Source organism: Pelodiscus sinensis, chromosome 3 (assembly GCF_052426305.1).
Source record: "Pelodiscus sinensis isolate ZL-2025 chromosome 3, ASM5242630v1, whole genome shotgun sequence".
In the NCBI taxonomy this organism is placed as follows: Eukaryota; Metazoa; Chordata; order Testudines; family Trionychidae; genus Pelodiscus; species Pelodiscus sinensis.
In genome coordinates, this window is record NC_143054.1 from 112,534,182 (window position 1) to 112,549,635 (window position 15,454).

At 41.8% G+C, this 15,454-nt stretch overlaps 1 protein-coding gene across 3 annotated transcripts in view; it reads left to right on the plus strand.

The window, feature by feature from the left end:
* SCAF8 (SR-related CTD associated factor 8) overlaps window positions 1-15,454 on the plus strand; it is a 204,500-nt gene that overhangs the window by 104,512 nt on the left and 84,534 nt on the right. The window contains exon 21 of one of the 3 annotated variants that reach the window (XR_012902730.2): window positions 5,311-14,799. The exons of the other annotated variants lie outside the window; for them this stretch is intronic. The gene's annotated coding sequence lies outside the window, so the exon portion shown is untranslated. The remainder of the gene's footprint in view (window positions 1-5,310; window positions 14,800-15,454) is intronic. 3 annotated transcript variants of the gene reach the window in all.

A 15,454-nucleotide genomic window follows, 5' to 3' on the forward strand; every position in this document is an offset into this window, starting at 1 on the left:
TGCTGGTACCTGTTCTATGAACTAATACTAATTCTCTTTTCAAAAAACAAGCAAGAATTTCTTCCTGTGGACACTTTGTCATAATACTTCAACTTTTTCTTCTCTATAAACACATCTCATTTTAAAAATTAGAATAAGTGTAATTAAAAATGATCACATTAAGCACAATAAAGTAAGGAATTCTGGTTTTAGTGTCTTTGGAGGGTTTGTTTTATAATCTAGTAACCCTGAATTTAGCCAGTATTTAGAATAATTATGCTAAGCTTATTTTGAGAATATATTCTATAATATGCATGAAACATGTCTGAAGAGAGCAATAGGTGTTTTCATCTCTAAAGAAGCTTGAAAAGCAACTTTAGTTAAAACATACTAAATACTTCAATTTTTAGATGGTATACATTTGCTATTTAGCAGAATTGGCTTCTTCAACTGTACATTCCCCCTGTGTGCCTGTTCATTCAAGTAAATTCAGTGAGGCTCTATGCAGATTGAGAAACACATTGCAGGATCAGGTCCATGATCTGTATATAATTAGATTAACATAATTAATCCGCTATTGCTCCAAATGTGACTACAGCTGATCTAATCAAATCTGACACTCACAAAACTTATACCTAAAACAAAGAATATTGCAAATAATTTCTCAGTATAAATAATATTCTCGATATTTCTGGCTAGTAGGTTTCTGGTGGGATATATTTCCTGAGGTTTAAATTATACTTTCATAGTACTCATATTGATAAGGCATTGATTCTAATATCACATGTATGCAAAGTTAGCTGTAACTGGTCCATGTGTCATTTCCATACAATACTATCAGTTTTACTAGAAATGAAATGGATCATTTGGCAAGGTCTTCAGGTACCCATTTCACTTCAGAACCATAGTTACAAGTCCACACTTAGTTTTCAACTTGATAAGAATAATGACAGATCTCACATTAATCAATTTGCATAGTTTAGTAGCAAGCTCCAATTAGTACTGAAAGACTGCTTAAAAAAAAAAAAAAGCTTAGAGTTGCAGGTGACTGCATACAGTAGCACATTGGTGCATTTCTTTAGACAACTAAGAAAATGTCCAATTTCTGCTTCTGACTTAATAGACTTGTTAGCTTCTAAGGCAGGGCTGATCAAAATACGGCCCATGGGTTGAATATGGCCCTCCAGCACAGCGCGAGCCTCAGGCCTCCCTGCCTGCCTCACCTCTGCATGCTGCCTAGAACAGTTGCTGCTGGGCCTTGTTTGTCTTTGAACAGCTGTGAGCCTAGGGGGAAGGAGAGAGAGGCTTTGCACACTAACCCCACCCAAGCTAATTGGTCGGTTTTCAGCCAATGGAAGCTGCCTGTTTGAAAAACAGGCAGAGGGCAAAGTGACCTTCCTCCCAGCTCCTCCACTCAGGCTGGTAGCTGTTCACAGGAGCATAGAAGGCAGGGATCCTGCCTGAGAAACTTGCTGGGTTGCTGGCTAGGAGTTGCTCACATAAGTCTCCTTGCCACAGCCTGCCTCTGACACCCTAGTCCCTCCTTTCTACCAGCCCTCTGTCCTCCCCCCACTCCTGCCATCCTATCTCACATAACCCAAATTCCCCCTACCCACCATCCCGAACCCTTACCTCCTCCCAGATCCTGCAACCTGATCTTCTTGCCCAAAACCCTGCATCCTCTCATGCATTCTAGGCCCTTGCCTCAGATCACAAACCCCTTCCTTCACCCAACCTCCATCCCAGACCCTGTACTTCCTCCATTAATATCACGGAAGTGTGCAGCTCTTAACCACTTACCAAAGTCTAGGAGTGGGCCCCTCCATCAAAAATTATTACCCTCCCCATATCTTGTATATAAGCATGCCTTAGGCTTGACAGACTGCTGAATCTACTCGCCCATGGCGAGTAGATTTTGGCCGGTCACTCCATGTGCCCCCTTCACTGGCGCTTCATGCATGCGCAGTGCAGGACTAGCGAGTAGCTCTCGCTGGTGTTTGTCAAGCCGTGCTTATGTATTTGTACAAAGCATAACCCTAGTTCATTTATCGTAGGGTGGTGAGGTTATATGCTGAATTCCATATTAAGCTAGGAATCTCTGAAATTCTTCAGAAGTCTTGAGATCCATTATCATTTATCATGTGATGATAAACCAAATGGGCTAAACAAGGTACAAGGATGTCCAATTATCTGGGCTACTGTTCAGCAAAATCCACACGAATACATCTTCAGAGAGTCTGAGGCTATGTCCAACAGTGTAGATGAGTTAGGCCAGAATTATGCTGAATTTCCTAACATGTAGTACAGCATTTTGCTCTCCTTTTAGTGTCTCTGTTAATCCCTGGCCACCAGACATGGTTCCAGGGTATGGCCCTCATCAATGCCAAAATGACTTTTGTGAAGAGTTTACACAATCTGAGATTGAAGGTTTTTTTCAGAATGATTGTTTGTATTCCCCATAAGATCCCGCTGGGAATCACAGATAATTCTCACTGACATGACATGAGTTGTTTAAACTGGGGATTCTTTTGATACAAGACTATGCCTTGTTGTACCAGCCTTTTCACAAGGAAAAAGCACATCATCCTTACCTGTTTTTTTGTTGATGTCTCCACTAGTGGGGGGTAATTTTGCCATCGAATTGAGAAAACAATCTGAAGTTTCATTGGGTTGATGAGAACTTTGGTGTGGCAGGTACAACAGCCTGTCCCAGGGGTGGGCAATAATTGTTTGCTGGGGGTCACTTCAGAAATTTTTGAAGTGGCCCTGGGCCGCTCCAGAAGGGGTGGGGCCAGGATACTTCCCTGCTTCCGCACCCCCAGACCATAATTGGTCTGGGGGGTGGGGGAGCATATGAAATCTTCTGCCAGCCGGTTCCCCCTTTGTGCCCCCCCTCCTTGTTTCCTCTAGGTGCCCATGCCCCTGGCTGTGGGGGAACCAACCAGCTGGCAGAAGCAGGGCTGGCCCAGGGGGCGGGAGCAGTGGGGCTGGCCAGGGGAGATTGCGGGGGGGGGGGGAACTGGCTGGCAGAAGCAGCTGGCTGGGCGGGCGGGAGCAGTGGGGCTGGCCAGGGGAGATCGCGGGGGGAACCGGCCAGCAGAAGCAGGGCTGGCGGGGGCAGCAGGGCTTGCCAGGAGAGATCAGGAGAGAATCGTCTGGCGGGGACAGCGGGGCTGGCCCAAGGTGGGGGTGGAGAGGAAGGGGGGAGAGAATCAGCCAGCGGGGAGCGGGACAGTTCAGAGCGCACGCAGATCCTGAATAAAAATGTAAAAGCTGTGCCTTTTAAATATCCCCACTGCTGACAGTGAGGTTTAAAGGCACTACAGTGTGTCAGAATGGAGAGAACCTGGTGCATTCACCATCCGGAATGAGAATATGGATAAAAAATTCCAAAGATGGTGTCAGCTTTCTGAAAATAAATGAGCCCCTTTTCAGTACACGATGTGGTGGTGCAGGGTTTTATTGGATGACAGTCCATTTTTCCAATCCATATTTCCTTAACTTGCTGGTAAGAATATTGTGGGTGGCCGTATCAAAAGCTTTGCTAAAGCTGGCCCTGGAGGCTTTGGGAGGACCAAAACATACGTATTTGCGTATTTGTCATTTGCTTAATGAATATGCAAATATGTAAATGAATGTTACCGGTCCTCCAAAAGCTCGTGAATGGATTTACTAGTCCCCATGTCAAAAAATTTGGGAACCCCTGTTATACATGGTTTTCTGGGACAGGATATGTGCCAGGGTGATGCCAAAAGGCAACCTCTTGAAATGAAATAAGCCTTTTTTGTGTGGCAATTAATCCATCATCTTGCAGGTATCTCAGTCTCTATTTATAGGTGTGCACAGAGCAAATTTAATTTACTAAACTACTGTTCATGACTACATTTTAAATATGTAGTGGATACTGGTCTGCACATAAAACTGGGTCCCATTTCAGCGTCACTTTGAAATCTTCACATTCGGACTGAGCCATCCTTTTTCATTTTTATGGTGGGTGTAGCTCTCTCATTATGCGAAACAGGTGACAGGACTCCAATGTTCACTAACCAGTCCAAATTAATTTCTGCTAGATGCTTCAGAGCATAAGGTACCAATTACTTTGAGCTTCTCAAGCCAACATCGGTCAAATAATGGAGGACTTTGGCCTTCACTCACATACAAGAGTAAAATGACTGACAGTCCATCTGTGAGGTTCACAAGGCTCTCTAAGGGTATGTCTACACTTGCACCCTCTTTCGAGAGAGGGATGCAAATGAAGACACATGAAATTGCAAATGAAGCCGGGATTTAAATATCCCATGGTTCATTTGCATATTCATGGTATGGCACTATTTTGAAATAGTGCTATTTCGAAATAACAGACACTGTTAAGACGCAGTTATTTCGAGAGAAAACCCTTCTCTCGAAATAACTGGTAAACGTCATTGTATGAGGAATAAAGGTTATTTCGAAAGAAGGGTTTTCTCTCGAAATAACGCGTCTTAACAGCGTCTGTTATTTCAAAATAGCGCCATTTGAAAATAGCGCCATAATGTCAATATGCAAATGAAGCACGGGATATTTAAATCCTAGCTTCATTTGCAATTTCGAATGTCTTCATTTGCATCCCTCTCTCGAAAGAGGATGTAAGTGTAGACATATCTTCAGATGGCATGAGGGAAAGTGACAGGGTTTTACACCAAAGTATGGCGGAGTCCCCTGACCATTGACAGGAACAGGATATCACAATATGGTACTGCCTCTCAGTGTTGAGTCCTAAGATGCCACACAAAAAAGGTTACTTTTAACAATCAGAAAAATGGTATATAAAATCTCTTATATAATAGAACAACCTGCCAAGTGGATTTATAGTTGTGTTCACATGAAATATTCAAGATTAGACAAAATACCATTCTAATAGAAATGGTTTGAAAATTATTTTAGTCATTGCCCTAATACAGGAGGATGAACATGAGAAGTTCCTTCCACACACAATTATTTTATAATCATACAGTAGTTATGCTCCCCTGCGCACTTTTTTTTTTATTTGCTGGTGGGCTTGGGGTCCTATCCATTGTTTAGCTGTATAAGCATTTACAAAAGTGTGTTTACAAAGCAAACCATTATAGGTAGAAGACAGAAGTGTAAAATGACTAGAAAATAACTTCCTTTTAATTCTTTCTAGCAAGAGATATGAATCAGTGCTGGAGCTATTATAGTAAAGAGTGGCAGAATTTCCTTAGTTTAAATCTGGACTCTCATGCTGCCTTTTTGCCTGGCAAATCAGTGAAATTCCGTGTTTTAGTTTCCTTTCTATAAAACTGACGTGATCTATTGTTACCCACTTCACAGATGCTCTGTGAACATTAATTGCAAGAGTCAACATCTGAAAAGCATCGACACAATGAAGAAGAGCTCTAAATATTTGCCAAGTCTCCGGTTTAATTTTTATTCCATTCCCTCTATTATCGTGTCAAACCAGTGATCTTCCTGATTTCTGTCTGATTTTTTTGTCCAAAAAGATGTTTCTGTTCAACATCTTTATTAATGATCTGGATGATGGATGGATTGCACCCTCAGCAAGTTCATGAATGACACTAAACTGGGGGGGAGGATAGAAGTAAGATCCAGAGTGACCTAGATACATTGGAGGATTGATCCAAAAGAAAGCTAGTGAGGTCCAATAAGAACAAGTGTAGAGTCTTGCACTTAGGACCGAAGAATCCCATGTACTGCTACAAGTTAGGAACTGACTGGCTAGCCAACAGTTCTGCAGAAGAGGACCAGGGGATTACAGTAGACTAGAAGCTAGATATGAGTCAACAGTGTGTCCTTGTTGCCAAGAAGTCTAATGGCATACAGGGCTGCATTAGGAGCATTACCCACAGCTCAAGGGAAGTGATTATTCTCCTCTATTCAGCACTGGTGAGGCCACATCTTGAGTATTGTGTCCAGTTCTGGGCTCCCCGTTAGAGAAAGGATGCGGACAAATTGCAGAGTCCAGCGCAATGAAAATTATTAGGGGTCTGCAGTGCATGACTTTAGAGGAGAGGCCAATGGACCTGGGCATATTTAGTCTGCAGAAGAGAATGAGGGGGGGTTGATAGCAGCCTTCAATTACATGAAAAAAGGTTCCAAAGAGGATGGAGCTAGACAATTCTCAGCAGTGGCAGATGACAGAACAAGAAGGAATGGTTTCAAGTTGCAGTGGGGGAGGTCCAGGTTGAATATTAGGAAAAATTATTTCCTAGGAGGATGGTAAAGCACTGGAATGGGTTGCCTCGGGAGCTTGGTGGAATCTCCATCCCTAGAGGTTTTTAAGACCCGGCTTGAAAAAGCCTTGTCTGGGGTGATTTAGTTGGGATTAGTTGTCTTGGAGCAGAGGATGGGCTAGAAGATCTCTTGAGGTCTCTTCCACCCTAATCTTCTATCAAGAGGCCTTAGTCTATTTTCCTTAAATACAGGTTAAAAATCACTACAATTTTCCACTACAATATCCGCTCATATTTGACCATCAACACTTAGATTGTCACACCTGTTTTTTTTTAAATTTCTCTCCTTATGTGCTTTACTTTGAAACTGTATTGAACTCTGTAAAAAAAAAACTTGATATACAATTTGTATGAAAAATGATATACAAAATAAAGTTGTACTGTAGTAATAAAAAGACTTCTGTTATAGATACATTGTTTTTGCAGTAAATAAAGATGCCACTTTATCCTTTACACTTGAGAAATTTTGGTTTCAGCATAGGACAAATATTTTGCCTGTTTTTTATTTTAAGTTGGTTTAATGTTTTGTAATGTATAGAATAAAGACTGAACTCTGGGCATTCCAATACATTTGTACTGATAAATAAAGCTTTAGATTTCAATATTCACATAAACATATTCTTTGTCCCCCTCCTTTGCTTTAATGTCTTCACCTGCAGTTTGGATTAGGGATGTAAGTGAGGAGTTGAGTACTCAGTCAACTACCCAATAAGCCTAATCAGGTAGTCAAGTCAAGTACTCGACTACTTGCTTCTCCCCTCCCCCGCTGCCTCAATATTAGAGGCAGCAAGTGGGGGCAAACAGGAGCCAGTGCAGGGGGAAGCTGGTTTAAAAGCCAATTCCTCCCAGTACCGTCTCTTTGCTTCTATCAGAGACAGTAGCGGGGAGGGGAGACTGCTGCAAAGCAGCCCGTTTATTGTGGCCCAGGTTGATCATGGGCAGAGGCTGCTCCAGCAGCAACCCCTGTTTGCGACATCCCGGGCTGGTCATGGACAGGGGTTGCTGCCAGAGCAGCCTCTGCCCACAGCCATCCTGGGCTGCCGCGAACAGGCGCTGCTGGACTCGGCACAAGTCGGGACGGAGCAGTCCTGGCTCACGCCAGCCCAGAACCTCTACAGCTCTGTATTTTAAATTTAGTAAGAGCTGGCTGGCTCTTAGTACATTTAAAATGCAGAGCCGCAGTGGTCTGGGCTTTGTCCTAGCTTGTGCCAGTCCAGGACCTACCCCTGCTGCAGCTCTTCAGTTTAAATGTAGTAGGAACTGGGCTGCCTGCACACACAGCTCCTAATACATTTAAATTGCAGAGCTGCAGCTGGGATAACTTCTGGACTGTCGAGAGCCAAGATTGAGTGCCTTCCCTTATCAACTAATCATGTAGTTGATACAAATTGTATCAATTACATGATTAGTTGGTTACCCACATCATAACATCCTTAATTTGGATAAGGAGTAGAAGGGGTAAACACGGGTTTTTAAAGGGCCGAATTCTGCTTCTCCACTACATGAGTGCAAACCCAATTGAAGATGCACCTGTTAGATGAAAAGCTTGCTCAGAGTCAAATTATCATATCTATATCTATCAGAGGTATTTTCTATATCAAAATCTTCCATGTTGTTTTCCCTCAGAGAGTACATATGGCAACTATGTCTCTTATATGCATTCAATCATTTGACCTTGAAACTCTCTACCTGCCAAGCTCATAAGGTCTGTGGTATTTGTAGTCCCAGTTTATCAAATCCCAAGTTAGGAATTGGCTTAAGCATGTGTTTAAGTGCTTGCTGAATACTTTTTTAAATTAAATTAAGATTTATTATAAATATATTCTAGATTAAATTTAATCTGGGTAAATTCTAACCTCTCCTTTCCCCCTTCCTCCCTCAAGGCAACAGCAAAAAAAATTTCAACATATAAAATTTTGCATGTATTAGGAGTTTTGCTGAATTTTCTGTAATTTGTACCAACCCATCTGGATTTTGTAGGAGCAGGCCAGAGGGAAGTACCATTTTAACTCCCCCACACAATTTCTCTTTGGCACTTGTTTTCATCCCTCTTGCTGTTTCTAAGCATCAGAGTGTTTTGATCAATATTCTTACATGCTCATGCTTTTGCATTTCCTACTTTAGATGAGAAACATCCAGTTTTCTTTCCTTTTCACATTTAAGTAAGTCAGCAATAAGTCAGCTGAATCCACCCCTATGGCACATCTATCAGAACTAGAACCATGCCATTCCTTACATGTATACAATTCAGGATTGATGGTCAAATGTTTGAGGCATTGGGTTGGGAGACATCTAAGTTTGTCTTGTCTCTGTCATTAGCTTTCACTCTGACCTTGAGCAAATGAATCTCTCTATCTCAATTCTCCATGTAAACTAGGGATAATACTACATGAATTTTTCCTGAGTTTCCAATAAGTTTGTTGGGAATCTTCATTCCTGAGCCACCTAGAGTAGGGGTGAGGAACCTTTCCTGGGTCACCCTCACTGACATGGCCCCAACCAAGAAACAGAAAAAAACTTCCCACATACACCAGAGCACAAGGGGGTGCCAACCAAGTAGATTTTGTGCATTCCAGCCCCGCAGTGAGACAGCGGGAGCACTGGAGCACCAGCATAGGCTCCCCATTGCTGGGGGGTAGTGCTCAGCCTCAGGGGCCAGATCCGGCCCCAAGGCCTGAGGTTCTCCACCCTGTCCTAAAGAAATGGGGCTGTGGTAATCATCTTGGGAGATGTAGGCCATTCTTACAGAAACTATCTAACCTTACTGGTTTATGGTTTCTTTCTGCCTTCCTCTGGTCCCCATCAACACAGCTCTGCAGGGACCAGTAGAAACCCCTACAACAGCTGCTGACTTGTGAGCCCAAAAAGAGGGCATTTCACAACACAGTGGGAACATTTAGCACATTCAGAGCAACTAGTTGAGAATCAAGCATTTAGTGGAGAGGCTAGTCTAGTAGATCTTGACTAGAAACCTTGACAATTCTTGGGAAAGCCCAAGTCTTACCCATAATCTGTGGATCTGTGGTGTCGACTGAAACTTTTTAAGAATGCTCAGTTTGAAAAAAATCTTTTTTTGCAAACTTCAATTATACTATCTTCCAACTTGTAGACACAATCCTAACAACTCTGAAGTGAGTTAATGTACAAGAAAAATAATCAGCAGCATTCCTGCATAATTACATAACATAAGAGCAGCCATACTGGATTATACCAAAGGTCCATCTAGCCCAGTATCCTGTCTGCCAACAGTGGCCAATTCCAGATGCCCCAATGGGAGTGAACACAGCAGGTAATCATCATGTGATCCCTCTCCTGTCCTCCATTTCCAGACAAACAGAGGCTAGGGACACCATTCCTACCCATTATGGCTAATAGCCATTGATGGACCTAATCTCCATGAATCTATCTAGCTCTTTTTTGAACCCTGTTAAAGTCATAGTAGTGCTTCTGCTACTATGTCTAAATCATGCAAGCATGCTTCTCAAAATAGCTTGCAATATAAGGACATTTTTTTATTTGTAAAGTTAAAAGATATTGTAAAGGACAATAAGCAAACAATTATTATTGCTCACTACATTCAAGAGAAAATATGGAAGATAGTGACATTTTACATATGAAACAGTCTCTCAATACTATATTATCTGTTGTATACAAGAAGGTTTACTCTACCTGTTTAATGCAGGCACTATAAAACATAGAGATATGATTTTTCAAATTCAGACAAACATATGCCCTATCCACGAAGGAACCAGCCCTGGAAACGGATGAGAACTCCTGGTGACATAGCAGCCTCATTTCATTCTCAATAGGGACCAAGTGGGGGAAGCAGGCGCCTCAAGCAGCCATGGGACAAGGAATTCCCATCCATATTTGCCTCCATCCAGTCTGGGATTTAGTTTGAGGAAGATGTGCCAGAAGAACCAGGTGCAAGGAGGGGAGTCCAGATCCCTGTCCCCATGCCTTCTTCTATTTAAGGGAAACCCCATAGACTCTAGACTGCTATTTTTTGTGATGAAGGACCTCTGTTCCTCCCAGTCCTGTTTTCCCCACTCTAACCTCTCAAAGGCTCATACACATAACTAAACCCCAGTTCTCCTTTCCCAGCTCCTCAAAGGACCTGGATAGCCACTCATCTCACAAAGCTCTATGTTTTTAGAGCCAGTTCTCCTCAGCCCCCATTTCCTTCTGGTCAGAAAAAAAGCCCTCACATACCCAATACCCTTGTCTCCACGCTATAGGTCAGGGCTACTTAACTTTGGAAGCCGCAGGGGCCACAATGATACTCACAGCACATGCCGAGGGCCACAATTTAAGTGTGGTTGCATATACATGCAAATAGCTTCTTTCACACTGATGGACATGAATACAAAGTACTTCCCACAATGCTCTGGCACTCCTGGCATCGCTTCCCTGGGGGCTAGAAATACTGGCACCCTGTACCTGTCCCATCCAGCCCATCCATTTGCATTTTTCAGTGATCACCCTGCTTGGGAGATGCCTCGCCGTTGTGGACCATGTTCCCAGTGGAGGCCATGTTCAAAGGATCCTACCTGTGGGTCGCATGTTGAGCCCCACGTAATCCCAAACTGCACCGTGGGCCACAAACAAATATGCATGCAGCCCATGGGCCACGTGTTCAGGAGCCCTGCCATAGGTTATGGCTCACCCTCCCACAACACTGGTTCCCTTTCAAAGAGCAGCAGCATCCAGAAAACCCAGTGTCCATTAGTCCTATTGGCAACCCTGAAATTATTTGAAAACTAGGCCTGTGCCTTTTAAAAACATCTTTTAAGAAACTTGTATAAGTTCCATGTCTCCCTCACTATATTAATAATGCCACAACGTGAGAAAATAATATATATATATAACCGGAACACACAGATTTATTGACCAGTCCTTCACCCTTCGGCCAGCTAGTTGTTACAATAAAGCTTTCTTCTTAAACCTAAGAACAAAGCAGAGCAACACAGCAATATTACTGAAGGGATTCTGAATGTCAAAGTGTAAAGAAGAGATGAATGAGACCAAACAGTAATATCATAAATGCATATTTAAGCAGTAAACACAAGTATAACACTACAAACATGCAACATGATTGAGTTGACATTGCTTTGGATCTTTGAGTTTGCATTTCCTGATTTTGTATTTAATTATGAAATCTTAAAATGTACGTTAGTGCCACAAAAGTGCCACAGTAAAAAATGATATTGTGAGCACGGTTCCCTCTAAGATGCGTGGGAGCACGGCCGCACAGCTTCTTAATGAGCCTTGCCCAGCAAAGGGGCTCAGGATTGCGCGCATGGAGCTGCCTGACTGGGGGAAGGGACACTTCTCCCTTAGCCCTGCTGAGGACATAGCAGTGAGTCCCAACCGGTAGGGAGGAGATGTGTCCCTAATGGCTGGGAGAGACTAGCTGCTCTGTCTTCAGCAGGGAGTTGCTGCTGTAGCTGAGGGAGAAATGCCCATCCTCCCAGCCAGGCAGCTCTGTGCACGGCAACCCTGAGCAGGGCTCATTAAGCAGCTGCAGAACAGGGAACCTTGATTGTTCGCTCCATATTTATTGTATCTCAACAACTAATAAAGGATTTTTTTTCGAACTGATACCCTTGCATACTGGACTCAGAGAGACAAGCTAAGTCCTTTTCCTAGCATCATAAATGACAGAAGTTCACTAACACCCTATTGTCTTTTAATCATGGTCCTGTGACAACAGAGGAGTTGCACTATATTCACCTCATTCAGTGTAGGCTGTGTTTGCTCTGCAGTTCTAATAGAAGTAAGAATTTAAAAAATAAGTTTTAATGGTTAACAACTAGGTTTTGAATATACAGAGCATCTGTGAGAAGTATTGGCATCAGGGTAAATATTATTAGAACTTATGTATAGAGATAGGTTCAAAGTACAACTTTGATGACATTCAGATCCAAGTTCAAACTTAGAACCAAATATCATAGTAAACCAGGGGTGGGCAATAATTTTTGACAGGAGGCCATTCCAAGATTTTGGAAAGTGGTTGAGGGTTGTACTCTTTGGGATGAGACCTATGGTAGAAGGGGATTGTGATCTGGGGCAGGAGATTGGTGTGCCAGAACTGGGAGGGGGTATGGGTGCAAGAAGGGGCAGGGGGTTTGGGTATGTTGGGTGGGAGGCAGAGGATTGAGGCAGGAAAGGTAGGCTGTGGCCAGGAGATTTACCAGCTAGCTATCAAATTAGTTTGCCTGCCTGCAAAGCTAAGGCTTGCAAAGCTTAAAACGCTTCCCAGCCAGTCAGTCTGTCTGCTTGCTTGGCCATGTGCTTCAGTGAATAACTGAGCCAAGGAGAGAGGGCATGGTTATTTTTGGCTGCCTGTTATTCAAACAAGCAGCTCCCATTGGCTTGTTTCTGGCCAGAACCAGCTAATGGGATTGTGCTGAGAGTGGGGCAGCTCCTGAAACTTCCCCCTTCCCCTCCAGTTTTGAAACAGAAAGGAAGCTCAGCAGCAGCATTTTTGCACAGCGCACGGGGCTGCAGTGCAATCAGGGGCGCCTGCCTGGGGCCTCATCTCTATAATGAGCCAAACCAAAGAAAGCTTGTTTCTACATTCTCTGTGACTTTAGAAACAGATGAATCTTGCACAGTTTAAGGTTCTCTGCTTTTTTAAAACTTCATGGGACTATTTTTAACCAATGATTATTTGAGATCTCTCTCAATGGATGTCAACTAGACACATTTTCTTTAAACGAGTTCTGGAGAACTTTCTTCTCTAAGGTCACCTTTTCCAACTTTGCTATAAGAATTGTTTCAGTAGCTTTGTTGGAAATAAAAAATGTTCATTTTTCCTGGTGAGGCTCCATATACTAGCAGGGTTTTAGGGGGATTGTTTTGACTCAGTTTGAATTCAGATTGCTAGTTTAGATATCACTGTTATGATATAATAACTGTACTTTGAGAGTTCAAGTAGGAAAAAAAGCATTGGTTATATTCTGCAATATTTACAAGGAATGAATAACTATGATTAACTGAACAGGCCATTGGCTATCACCATTATTCCACTTAAATGCACCTGAAACGTTTCTTTAGTAATACAAATATTTAGGGTATTTCTATACTACACAGCTTTTAGTGACATAGTTGTGGTGACACAGCTGTGTCACTGTAAGTCAGGCAGTTTAAACACTTCGTTGTCACTATTGCCAACAAAAAACTTCCCTCCCTATGAGTGGCGTTTTGCAGACAAAGCACTATTTACACTACTACTGGCCACAGCAAAGCTTTTGTCATTCTGGGAGGAGGGCAACCACCTGTAAATGACAAAAGTTTTGTCGTATAATTGCCAAATGTAGATAAAGCCTAAGTAATACTGCATATGCCAAAAAAATTACAAATGACATTTTTAATGATCTCTACCTGTTTAATGTTTCCTGGTTTTGTACTGTAGTTTCCACTGGCCTACAGTTTCCCCAGATCCAGAGCACAGACAATACAATACATCATTATCAGGCTACTGTGCAATTCTATCACTAGCTAAAGAAAAGAGAGAGGAACAGAACAGCTTTGTGGAAGTATTTCACTTTGGTGACTTACTCAGATAATCCTGTAATATATTGTTTTTATGTTAAATGTTGGACAGAGCTCTGTAATCTGAATTAAGTTAGGAGATTGTCTATGTTATTTGTGTGACTGTCTCAGAGTCTACAACTACACAGATTTCCTTGAAAGAGTATATTTAGGATATGACTATGTTGGTAGTCAGATTTCAGTGCTTTCACCATGGAGGCTTGATTGATGAGCAGAGGCTTTAGGTACTAGTGCAATGCAAATAATATTAGTGTGAAATTAGGTAGACCTAAGTTTTTCAAGGATTTATCTAACTGATTTATTTCCGAAAGAATATGGTAGTACCTTTTTTTTTGCTGGATTTTGGTTTGGGTTTTTTGTAAGTGGAGGTTTGTATTGAACAATACTATATTTTAGGAGGCAATGGATAGATGCACACTTAGCCCAAATTAATAGCATTATACAATTATGCAACACCATACATGCTTCATAAAAGTAGTTATAAAATTGTAAATCTGTTTGAGTTATGGCAAATTCATGTGGTCCTACAAAACGTGTCTCCTCCATGATACTTTACTTTTCAAAAATATTTTAAAAGGCACTTGTAGATATTAACTGCTAAACAAAATAGTACAGAAAAAGAATCTGAATTGCACTTAAGACACTGTAGTAAAGATGCATTAGGTGAAAATGCTAAAAGCAATAATTAAATCAAAGGCAAATTTGGATTGCCACAGTGATGCTACAGGAGTGTTCAGAGAAACAACAGCGATCAGTTTGAAACTTCATTGCATAACTGCTGTATATAAAATATAGTTAAGAAATTGTCTTTTTTGTAATCTTACCCAGGTCAATAATGACTGAGAGTCATTACAATCTGATGACTCTATAATGGCCTTTGTGAAATAAGTAGGTGGGCTCAGAATCCCAGCACACATGTTGTCATGGTTGTCATGGTAATCCCTTGGCTCACATTCCCCCTGGAGGCCACTAAGACTACGTCTACACTGCAGGGTTATTTCAGGATACTAGGGTATCCCAAAATAACTAGTCCGTGTCTTTTGAGCACACCCGTTATTTCAAAATATAATGGGCTCGCTATTCTGACGTCCCTGTAAACCTCATTCCAAGAGGAGTAAGGGGTGTTTTGGAATAGCGATTTATTTTTTAAATAAGTGCTGTGTAGACAGCACCTGATTTTGAAATAAGCTATTTTGAATTAACATCTAAATAAGATAGGCAATTTGCATAACTCGGATTGCATATCTTATTTCGACTTGTGGTACAGTGAGTAGAGATTGGGAACTGCTCTACCCCATCACTTGCATAGGTTGCCCTTCCATTATAGAACAGAAGCTCATTGTAGGATGGGGGACCTTTCATTTCCCCCTCCTAATTTTATACCAAAAAGGAAAGGTCACATTCTATAGTAAGAGTAAATATATAAAGGGATAATCAGTCAATATGTCACAGATGTGATTAGTATGTTTTAGAAATAATTATAAATTTCTTGAGCTACTGGACTCTTCAAAATGTATAACAGTCAATTAGTGATTCATTAAAATATCTATTTATGATTAAACCCTGTATAAACTATTTAAACTGTACCCTTAATAAAAAGTGTGACCTAAGAAAAACTACAGCATTATCAATCCAGCCTTTTTCACTAGCAGTGCATTGACTATGAA